The 12,845-nt window shown below is 35.3% G+C and overlaps 1 protein-coding gene across 1 annotated transcript in view; it reads left to right on the plus strand.

Moving 5' to 3' along the window:
• Positions 1 to 873: 873 nt before the first annotated feature.
• LOC127853878 (dentin sialophosphoprotein-like) overlaps positions 874 to 12,845 on the plus strand; it is a 49,100-nt gene continuing 37,128 nt past the window's right edge. Inside the window, exon 1 of the mRNA XM_052388678.1 lies at positions 874 to 908. The gene's annotated coding sequence lies outside the window, so the exon portion shown is untranslated. The remainder of the gene's footprint in view (positions 909 to 12,845) is intronic.

Raw genomic sequence — 12,845 nt, forward strand, 5'->3', positions numbered from 1 at the left:
CTCTAAATTTCGTTTGTATTTAGATCGACGTCAGGTTCATAAAAGGTAAGAACGGTCGCAAATAAAAATTTAAAACTACTATACATACCTCATCGTAGTGGAGCCATGCGAACAAATCAGACCAACTAGATTGGAATGAACGCTGTTCTGGGTGTTTTTTCCTCCCGAATGTACCCTTAGGAAAAACAAAATTTCGAGGCTGATCAGGAATACTCATTTTGAACATTACTGTACATAAATGCTATTGTTTTAATGATTTCTAATCAAATAATAACTGTTATACTTAGAGAACAAAAAATATTTTCAATCAAATTAATGTTTTTCACGCGTATGTTTACTCAAAATTGTTTTAAGTGGCAGCTACCGTTAAATTAAAGCAATCAATTAAAACTAAAAGAAAAGCCTGTCCTTAATCAAAATACTGACAGTGCAATCACGGAATAGAACTATAAAACAATTAACGCAATTACATTTACCCGGGCCCCTTAAATTGTTTATGACACCTAACATTAAGGGATATTGACACCTCACTATTGGCAACCTCGGAGCAGACGGAGAGGGGACACATTGCACTGACTGCGCGTGATTACAAAAATACTGGTTTTGGGGCGGCGATTTGGGGGATATTATGTTTTATTTTTATAACGACGACTCGCCGAAATCTTGGAGAGACGACCGCTTCCCCATTACTTACGCCCCTGGTATAGATGATACAATTTATAAAATTTGATTCAGAAACTCCTCACAGCAGTTACTTCCCTTTGTCAATGAACTCTTCTAGAATAAGGGAGCCTAGAATAAGGGAGCCCACTGTGTAAGAGATTATTGATTCAGATATGCTCTTTCCCGTCAAATCTCTGCGCGGAGGTTGCTCACACGGGGCCCGCATACACGTGAGCTTGCAGCAGGTGTAGTTTCATTTCATTTCTTTGTTTTCATAAATTGCTGGTAGGTTGGCTATATTTTACTTAAGCATTTGAAGATAACTGTGCTTTTATGCAAAAAATGTTGATCCGTTAAATAATTGCAAGTAAAATTAGTGTTTAATAAACACGTTGTCAATTGACACGCATTCGCTATATTCCAGTAACCCATAACTCATTTCGGCATAACCAACTGGTGACTTCCGGTTAAACGTAAACATTTATTCTTCTTGCGCAATAACGAAAATAATCAACTTCGGTGAATACAGTATGTATCAAAATGTCTTTTTGTCAGATTATGTAGGTTGGGGGGAAATAACACATTTTCATTATTCGTTTAAAATTTCAGAACAACGAATGATGCACAAATGTTGTGTTTCAGATTCCATTTTGGCAGCCTTCAAATATGCCTAATTGTCATGGACGAATAGGAATAGCACGATGGTCCTGTTAACCAAGACTTTGCGTGTGCCTGAAAGTTATAAATGTCCAAGGCAAGTGTATACTTAAACTAAATCCAGCAATTAATCTGAACACCTTATTATAAATTTCTAGAATGTATACCTCTATACTGATAATATATAAAATTAACCAAATGCTAAATGTTGGAATACTGAATTCAGTGTGCATTGTTCAAAATAATTTATTTTGAACTGAACCAGGGACATATCAAGCATCAATTAACACTTAACAAGTTATCATACAAATGCCTTTAATTTGGGGTTTACTATACCAAAAAAACATATTAAATTGTACTACCGGTAATACATGAATAAATTTCAAATGAAACCTGAATATCTGAAAATACTTAAAGATGCTTAATGAAAATACTCAACAACCTCAGTCATAAAAGGGGGAGCCCTGCAAGATCTTATTACCACTGCACCAAGTAATAAACATGAAATGTTGTTCGATTTGTTGACTGGTCCGTTAAAAATAGTTAAAAGAACATTATGTGTCACTTTAACATTTTCTATTTCTGTAAACTGTTCATATTATATCAAGAAATCACTTCAAGTCTGCTTTCAGATACTTTCATCTCCTCCCTGAAAAGAAAAAATATAGATAGTTAATTATATGCAGGCAAAACATTTCAATAATATTAATAAGTAAATACACATAACACACACCACATTAATACTGACAACAAAGTAAATCATTTTTTTAATTGAAAGTTCATGTACATAGTTACAACCATAAAATTATTTGATGAAATATTGAGCAAAATAACTCATTTTCAATTTGAATGACTTGAATACTATGTCTGGTTTTAAATGGTTTTGCTTGTTGCACAGATAATTTGCATGATCACATACATATTAAAATAGAATTTGTTAAAAAATATATGATTATGAATTTATGATATAGATGAACATGTGTATACAAACAAATAGAGAATATGAGCAAGTACCTCAAACAAAAAATGATGAGCAGCCTCGCGAACTAAGCTTTGGAAGGAAAGGCGCAGTCATTCTAAGCTTGCATATCACATCATATAAAATTATGTCCAGCAAAAGATGTTTTCTAGGCTACGCATCTCTTCGAAGTAAATGTAAATTCGTTGTTCTATGTTGTGGTGCGCAAGAGAATGTCTGTCTGATATGTTGAATCTCTTTAGGTGTAATAGTAGTTTGCACACATCCATGGTCCATGTGGCATCCGATATCTTAAAATAGACAATATATTATATAAATAAAAATGAAGTATTATAGTTTAGTCATATGAATTTTAATATTTAATTTAATAATTTTACTACACAAGTGTCCTTAAGTAAATAGAAATAACATGTTCAGCTGCACAGTGACAATAATTACATTTTATTTCCAGTAGCTATATGTCAACTGTTGTTTACAATACAATATATTATAATCAAGAATGTTAAATGCAATAAAAAAATCATCAGATACGTATTTATGTGTTTTACAGCCGTATTGCTATAGTGGTTATAGTGGTTAAATTCTCCACACAGTTCTATTATTCAATAAATCAACATTAAGATACTTTACCCCACCCACCATAAACATCGATTATTGTGTATTCAAAAAAGTTATTCATACGGCTAACAACACATCAAAATCAATATTTTACATATTAAAAATATTTATCAAACACATCCAACGATTATTTCCAATATTATTTTAAATGATAATTGATTTTCTTACCTAAAACGATGGATTGACAGATTGCTTTTACAACGGCAGTAACGGAATATCCGAATTACGTTGAAACCGGAAGTCACCAGTCTACAACGGCATTATGGTCTATTGGAAAGTGGAGAATTTATGATTCGAACACCCAAGAGACTGAATAGGAGTTAGTTGCGATAATTCAACTATCAGCTTAGGCTGAGAGTTGCAATGCGCTCTCTGATGTCCATGGGTGCAAAATGTTATCAACAATGCAAGGGTTAAGGAACTCTGAAACTGCAAGAACTTATTAAAGTTTACCTATCTAAACCACAAACTTATCTAAATGGTACCAATAAAGCAAGAAATTATTGATTTTATTGACTTAGGTTTTGTTTTGTACGCTGTATCCGCCATATTGGAAAATTGACCCTATATTGGTTAGGTCGCAGTACATCAATATTAGCAATATAGCACGTCGGGTTATGTGCTCCAGCCTATAAAGTTGATAACGATGTGGTATTCAATACAGATAGTTGCAATAATCCAACTCCCAGCTATTGACCCTCCGGGTACGTATGAGCTGTATGTATGTACTCATAAAAGCTCAGAGCATTCAAGAAGAACTTACGATACAGAATACACTGTTTCAAATTTAAAGGGGCCTTTTCACAGATTTTGGCATTTTTCAACTTATTAATTCAATCCTTTATATCGATAAATGTAAACATTGAATCGTAAAAGCTCCAGTAAAAAATCAAGAATAAAATTAAAAAAAGGAATCAAAACACTGCCCGGACCAGGTTTCGAACTAGAGACCCCTGGAGTCCTGCCAGAGTCCTGAAGTAAAAACGCTCTAGCCTACTGAGCTATTCCGCCGAGTACACATCTTTGACGTATTTTATACCTTATATAAGCAATCTTCGTAGTTTCACAAAATTTAACGACAAAAACAGAACTCTCCAAATTATTCAATCGTTTCGCCTTGCAACGCTTTATAATTTTTAGGTTTTAAAATCGTCAAAAGATGCATATAATGGCTATATTAGACCATGGTAAATGTTCAGTATTACTGTTTCCTCACAAATATCATAACTAAAACGAAAATTTGCGAATCTGAAACAACTTTTTTCAATTTTGTCAATTTACCAAAGCGTGAAAAGATCCCTTTAAACATAAACATGTCAGCGAGAAAAGTGTGTTGAAACATCGTCGTGTTTTTATAGGGTGCATGCAAAGGATAACATCCGAAGGTTGCCATTCAATTAAATTTAACATGTTTATGAAGTTTATTCATTATTTTCCTCAATTTGTCTGGAACGACGTCTGTTTAGTGAAGCGCACGGATTCGCTGCGCTGAACTGCACCCATGTTTATGAAGGGGTGCATATGGACTGCCAGAGCCGCCATAGCAAAAATTATCAAAGGCTCTGGGAGTCCGTTTAAAATATGGACTAGAATAGGAGTATGCTATTTGTGAATCGCTTGGGGGAAGGGTAAACTACAATCATGCATCAGCATTTTTTATATGAGATAGCGTTGTCAAATAATGGAGCAAATATGTCGACTTTTCGTGATCATTTTTGATAAATTGACTACATTTTGGTTCATGTGTCTGTATGATTGAGAATTTGTGGTTAGCGACTTTATAAAACTAGCTAAAGAAACTTCAGCGTACAGTTTATAGTATTGACATACCTGTACGCTGAAGCGAACCCCGTATCGAAAGTCAACCAGAGTCGTAACATATTTATTTCACGCTATAAATCAAAGAAAGCTCATTTTCCTGGATACATTTCTACATATATTGGTGAATGAATATAAATTACTGCATTGGGGAATATTTCAAGGTTCAAATGTTTCAAATGCAGCTTACAATATATGAAAATAACTCTCATCAGTCTGAAATTCACAACTTTGACGCCATTGTCGCTTTGTCACATGAAGAGTTTTCATTTGGATACTTTCGGATAGACCTTGACATTTTATGGTGAAATTGTAAACATTACTTTCGTTTTCTGAAATCTATTATTTGTGATTAACAACTTACGTCTGGTGGATTATAAGACTGATTTCAGTGTGAATCAGGTAGTTTTAAATAATATTTACCTTGAGTTTGTATTTACACTACAATTTGTCTACAAAACAAGCCAGAATATTCTAAAATACCGCGAAATGTCATTCTGAATTTGAAAACACTTGAGCACATGATATGCCAGTGTTCCAGCTAGGATTTGAAAAGGTCAGGGGGGGCTTTTTTGTCAAAAGGGCACTTTCGACGCGCAGTATTTTGCCAAAAGAGCACTTTCGACGCGCAGTATTTTGTCAAAAGGGCACGTTCGAGCGCGCGGGTGTTTCTGGAATGCTTCCTATTGCATGTTAATTTATATGTTATTAATAATTGTATTATTCCCATTATTATAAAACCATTCAAATATAATGTCTACAATGAAGATTAAACTAATTACAATGTAATAAGAGATTTATGAATTATCATATGTAAAAAAAAATATATATATTTTTTTTTTTGAGGGGGGGGGGGGCAGGGCAGAGGTTCGGAGGGGCAGGGCGGAGGTTCGGGAGGGCAGGGCGCGGCGCCCTTCGATTTAGGCCTAGCTGGAGCACTGGTATGCTACTAAAAATAGAAAAATAACGTCACATGACCTTGAAATCTCGGGAGATTCGCATTTCAAAAAAGTCTGTCACATCACTGTTTTTCTCGATATGTAAGAGCAGAATAGATTGATTTTAAATGTTTAAGATAGTATTTTGTGAAAGAATATATCAGTTAAATCTGAAAAATGTCAATCTTTCCGATCAAGTGGTTGATTTGGGCCAATAACTGCATTTAAAAGCTGTTTTGGACCGGTCTTTGTTTATTGTCAACTTTTCGGGAATTTCTGGTTGACTTTCCTAACGAGGTTGGTCCATAACTATATTCGCGACAGTCAAAAATCATTAAAAGCGACATTTTAAGTTATGGTAGCCAGAACTATATAAAACTGAAGTCTGTGGTGTATATATTGCAACTTATGACATTGTTGGGGACTGCTCATGGACGATTGTCGTAGATACTTAGATGCCCTGCATGTTTCAAAATTTAATACATGGTTTAGTATTTATTTTATTATCAACAAATTCAACCAATGATTCAGAGCTCCAGATAAAGGCAGTACCGCCGTAAGTACGCCTTTTTCTTGAAGATTTACGCATTTATTTTTATAAACTGGACGTACAATTACGACTTTAATATCCATTTTACGCATTTATGAAAATGCGTACCATTACGCCTGCGCCAGCGCAGAATGATTTGTTGGTCTCTAACCTAACGGCGCTTTTCGTTAATTTAAATAACTGAAAAGTTGTAGACTGGGTTCATATATTATTGTCTATTCTGTCGCGCTATTTCCTGTAACTTGTAAATCCGTCAAAAACTATGTCTGCGCGCAATGGAATGCCGGCTTAACTGAAAGCGGTTCAAAACAACTCTTTGTTGTCACATAATGACTACATACGGTGTCGTCTAACCATCCTGACATTAAATCTGTAAACCCAGAAAAAGACATTGTTGCCCCCGATATTAAACGATTTGATTGCATCGGGGGCTTAAAACGTTAGAAAACACGATGGGAAACGGATGAGACAGTGAAATAAGTGTTCATTTACTTAGCTTACTAGTTGGCTTGTGTTTTCTTGCCAAGAAAAATGAAGAAATAGTATTAGTCATGAGTTTAAATTTGTAGTTGTATTTGCATCATTATTCAGAATGGAAAACCTAATACCGTAACTGTTTAAGAAGCTACATATATTTATTATGCTCCCCTGCGAAGAAGAGGGGGTATATTGCTTTGCTCATGTCGGTCGGTCTGTCGGTCCGTCCACCAGGTGGTTGTCAGATGATAACTCAAGAACGCTTGGGCCTAGGATCATGAAACTTCATAGGTACATTGATCATGACTCGCAGATGACCCCTATTGATTTTGAGGTCACAAGGTCAAAGGTCAAGGTCACGGTGACCCGAAATAGTAAAATGGTTTCCGGATGATAACTCAAGAACGCTTAGGCCTAGGATCATGAAACTTGATAGGTAGATTGATCATGACTCGCAGATGACCTCTATTGATTTTCAGGTCACTAGGTCAAAGGTCAAGGTCACAGTGACCCGAAATAGTAAAATGGTTTGTGGATGATAACTCAAGAACGCTTAGGCCTAGGATCATGAAACTTGATAGGTAGATTGATCAGGACTCGCAGATGACCCCTATTGATTTTGAGGTCACTAGGTCAAAGGTCAAGGTCACAGTGACCCGAAATAGTAAAATGGTTTCCGGATGATAACTCAAGAACTCTTAAGCCTAGGATCATGAAACTTGATAGGTAGATTGATCATAACTCGCAGATGACCCCTATTGATTTCCAGGTCACTAGGTCAAAGGTCAAGGTCATGATGACCCAAAATAGTAAAATGGTTTCCGGATGATAACTGAAGAACGCTTATTCCTAGGATCATGAATCTTGATAGGTAGAATGATCATGACTCGCAGATGACCCTATTGATTTTCAGGTCACTAGGTCAAAGGTCAAGGTCACGGTGACCCGAAATAGTAAAATGGTGTCCGGATGATAACTCAAGAATGCTTATGGCTAGGATCATGAAACTTCATTGGTACATTGATCATGAATGGCAGATGACCCCTATTGATTTTCAGGTCACTAGGTCAAAGGTCAAGGTCACAGTGACAAAAAACATATTCACAAGATAGCTCTGACTACAACGGAGAGCCCATATGGGGGGCATGCATGTTTTACAAACAGCCCTTGTTATAATTGCTGCAAATGTTTCTGTAAAGTCAGTTATACACCCTTCAATATCCAAGAACACGGGTAGTACAGTACTACCTGTATTTTTGGATATGGTAGTACAGGTACTAATTGATTTTAAGTGTTACTCCTTTTCTTTCTGTCAGTGGCAGTACCATTACTAATTTCACAAATCCTTATCTGGAGCTCTGTGATTATAACAGGTAAATACACATACCTGGATTATAACAAGTACTAGCCAATGCACAATAGTCAATACATGTATGTACACAACAGATGTAAGTTTGTTTTCATGTTGAAGATTCTGGCGATTTATATGGCCTGAAAACAGGACTTTATAGAATGAATTTTCAGTCATTGAAATTTAGATGTAAATCTACAAGCAAGTGGGGCTAGTAATATGGGAATTTGAACTAACCCGAGTCAGATTTTACTAGCCCAAACATTTTTGTTAAAAATGCAGATAAACATAACATAAAACATCCAAAGAAGCATTCATTTATAATAAATGAATGCTTCTTTGGATGTTTTATGTTATGTTTATTTTATTCAATCTTTAGAACACAATACAACTCTCTTATTAATTTCATCCTCATCCAAGTCAGCTTCCTCTTCATCTGAGCCAGCCTCTTTCGGATCCTGAAATAAGAAGAAATTAATTTCACACACGGATTTCAATTTAATCACAATTATAAATATATACATTAAGTTTAGGTAAAAAATTAGCAGAAATGTATCCCATATATCCATGTGAAAGAGAGAGCAAACCTGAACCACCAGAAAATATATAAGCAATTAAGTGCCAGGTTATTCTACAAAAAGCCAGTTGACAAATGCGTCAATCACACTTACCTCAGATTCGCATTCCTCAACGACATACTTCAATGACAACTGTTTGGCCATTACTCTCTGTGTCCCGAACGAAATGCAAAAGATTTATTTTACATAATAATAATCCGGGAACCACAAAACCATGCGCTTTATGCGCAGTAATCCAATTATCGGCTGATTGCCCAGCACGTTTGCGCAGTGTGTTAAAACATAAGCAGCTGTTGATTTAAGCGGCTCAAAACTTTGTTTACAAATATTGAAAATGAAATTCGAACTCGTTTTGTTAAATGAATTGTACAAGCACGTTGGGCTTGTAATATTGGATTTCCTACAAGCCTGAATTAAAAAAAACTAGTTTTTTGATGTCGGACTAGTGCGAATTTCGACGACTGAATTTTAACATCAGAAGTTCCCTTTTTTCAATCGCCAATTTTATAAAAATCTCATTTTTGATCGTCAAAGTTTGTTTTCATGTTGAAGATTCTGGCGATTTATACGGCCTGAAAACAGGACTTTATAGAGTGAATTTTAACATCAGAAGTTCCATTTTTTTAATCGCAAATTTAATGAAAATCTCATTTTTGATCGCCAAAGAGAAATTGTAATCACCAAATGCGTTTTTACGATCGGTAACGCTAATGATGCCGACAGGCTAGTCGCTAGGATTACACCATATCTGCTAGAGGACGGCAACATATCAAGAGAGCAGAACTAAAAGCTTATCTTCTCGCAGGAAAGTTTACTCTTAACTCCAACAGGGTAGTCTTAAATCAAAATTATGTAGATCCTACCCAGTTGTTGTTCTTTCAAATTTTGGGGTGGTAAAGGGACCCATTCCCTATTGGAAAAAAGATTATATTTTTCCAAAATAGAACCTAAAATTCTTGATTGAAGATTTTAAAAGGCAAAAAGATTTTTTTAACAAGTCTCAACATAATTTCATCTCCCATCCAGCTCTATTTCATCTCCCATCCAGCTCTACATGTTTTTATGCCCCCGAAAGAGGGCATATAGTGATCGGACCGTCTGTCTGTCCGTCCGTCTTTTCGTCACACTTTGCGTTTAGGTTTCTGCATTAAGGTTTCGAAAAATGCTCGTAACTTCTATGTCCCTTCAGATAGCATATCTGGCATGCATGTGTATCTCATGGAGCTGCACATCTTGCGTGGTGAAAGGTCAAGGTCATCCTTCAAGGTCAAATGTAAAAAAAATCAAGGGAAGTAGTAAGCTTCAAAGGGAGATAATTATCTGTACCTGCCAAATGATAAAAAACAATTAATAAATCTAAGCGGCGCAGTAGGGGGCATTGTGTTTCTGACAAACACATCTCTTGTTGACCATAGTAAATATAATGTTGAAATAACTTTTATTCTCAATTTTAATGTATTTCTTATAGGCCATGGCATTACAATCAATATGCCATCTGGCAGGGCTCTTGGAAATGCTTAATTAAGCATATTTGTACTCATAAAATTTACAAATGACGCTTATCTCAAACCAATTGAGAGTCCCTAGGACACATCTTTTTGCATAACTGGGTATTACTCAATCAAACATTGCTTTGTGTCTTTGTTCATAGATGAAACCTTGATTAATTGCCTTGTTCCTAGTGATATTTAACTATGCTTCTGCAAAGTTAAATGGCCCATTAAAACAACACTCAAGAATGAGAAAATGGGAAGAGGTAATCTAATCTCTGCTGAAATAAATATTTAACTAGCACTGGCAATAAATATGGGGCTCAGTTACTGGTCAGATTTGGAATCACTGCTGTTAAATGAGATTCTAAAAAAAAACAAAAAAAACACAAATAGTTGTAACAAAATAAACATTTGATTCAATTGTAAATTGCTTAAAATATACAAGGAAGTAAAATGATACTGATCATTACTAGCTTAATCACAATTTTAAGTTTATAACATGTTCAGGTAAAAACAATCAAAATGTAAAAAGTACCATCATAATCTACAATAAATGATAAATAAGAAATGAAGGTTTTATTTACTTATGTTTTATGATAATTTAAATGGAGCATGTTAAACTCGACCATCCATTTCAGCCTCTATCAAAGAAATTATATCAGCAGTAATGAGGCTTATCAGTTATTACATACATATATAAATTAAGCTCATTTAAATACACCAATAACTCAACATTAACACTTAAGTGTGTTTGTTTATCTTTGTTAATGTTTCCCCCAAACAGCCAAATGTGAGTTGTTTTGGATTAATTATGTTGGGAAAGGTGTAATGAGGGGTATTAAACAAGTTAAGATTTAAAACTTGATATTCAAGTAAGGAATAGTGCAATATGGGTTTTTAATAATGAAACAAACAATTATATAATGTATTTATTGTATATTTATTCTCTTTTTATTAGATTTTTTGTCTGAAAATTAGAAGTCATGTGCAATATTCAAAGGGACTCCTAATTTTTGGACTCCTACTTTTACCTTTAGGACTCCTACTTTTTCCAGGCAAGGAGTCCTGGGACTCCTGTTTTAACCCTTTCAGTGCTGGAACCGGATTTTGAAGGCCTTTGCAAACAGTTTGGATCCAGATGAGACGCCACAGAACGTTGCGTCTCATCAGGATCCAAACTGTTTGCTATTCTGATAGTGTTCTTTGAAAAAAATCGAAGAAAATGCTAATTTTAGAAATTCAGCAGAAGACATTTTAGCAGACGACAAATTTCCCAGCATGCAAAGGGTTTACACATGTAGGGTAAAAATCCTAGTGAGACCCCTGCACGGTCCTCCTTTTACATTTTAAGACATGTGTATATGGACAAGGCCTTTCCAAACGCACACAAATTTTTCCCCTTTGACCTTGAACTTAGATGTAACCTTCATATTTGGTAAGCATGTGTATATGGACAAGGTCTTTCCATACCCACACACATTTTGACCCCTTTGACCTTGACGTTGAGCTTAAGGTACGTAGTTAGGTTTTGAAATATGCGTTTAGGTTTGGAAAAATGCTCATAACTTTTATCAAATCGTTTTTCGGGGGCATATGTCATTCTATGGGGACAGCTGCTGTTATTTAATGATAAGGAAGCATATATCATGTATCACAACGTAACATACAGTTGTCAATATAGGAAATCATTTATTTGCTCCAGCTAGGATTTGAAAAGGGCAGGTTTTTTTATGCCCCCGGTAGGGTGGCATATAGCAGTTGAACTGTCCGTCAGTGTGTCAGTATGTCAGAATGTGTGAATGTCAGTCTGTCCGTCCGTCCGAAAACTTTAACATTGGCCATAACTTTTTCAATATTGAAGATAGCAACTTGATATTTGGCATGCATGTTCATCTCACGGAGCTGCACATTTTGAGTGGTGAAAGGTGAAGGTCAAGGTCATCCTTCAAGGACAAATGTCTAATATATTGCGCCTGTCTGTCCATCCAAAAACTTTAACATTGGCCATAACTTTTGCACTATTGAAGATAGCAACTTGATATATGGCATGCATGTGTATCTTATGGAGCTGAACATTTTGAGTGGTGAAAGGTGAAGGTCAAGGTCATCCTTCAAGGTCGATGTCAAACAGAGCTCCAGATAAGGTTTTGTGAAATTCTTAAAGTAACTACCAGATTTTCAAAAAGAATTCTTAACTCTGAAATTGTATTGTTAACGTTACTACTAAGTTTTGGAAAATAATTCTTAACTTTTGTAAATGACCTAAAATAAATAATAATGGTTATTTCAAGCAAAAAATATAAATACTAGCAACTTTATTTATATGAGTTCAGCAGTGTCTATTCAGTATTATACAATTTTATTTTTCAAATACCTTCATATGCCCAAACTGTGCTTAGATTGCATGCCTTCAATGAATTTTTACATATTTCACAATTAAAACGGGTCTTCCCTTTAATCTTTTCAACAGTTAGCCACGGGAATTTTCCCTTCCACTCGTTCAATGTTTTTTGTTTGTTTAAGTTTGGACCTGTCGTGTCGCGTTTTTTAGCTTTTCCGACTGTGTCGGCAACTGAACATTCAACATCGTATAAGATGTTTTCTATAACATTCAACTTCGGCTCACTTTGCGTACAATATGTTTAAAGCGTGTTTTTGCATGCCTTGCAGTTTTTTAGGACGCTCTCTGGGCGACGCCATTGTTTTTTGACAGACTGTACACG

This window comes from Dreissena polymorpha, chromosome 12 (genome assembly GCF_020536995.1).
Source record: "Dreissena polymorpha isolate Duluth1 chromosome 12, UMN_Dpol_1.0, whole genome shotgun sequence".
NCBI lineage: Eukaryota > Metazoa > Mollusca > Bivalvia > Myida > Dreissenidae > Dreissena > Dreissena polymorpha.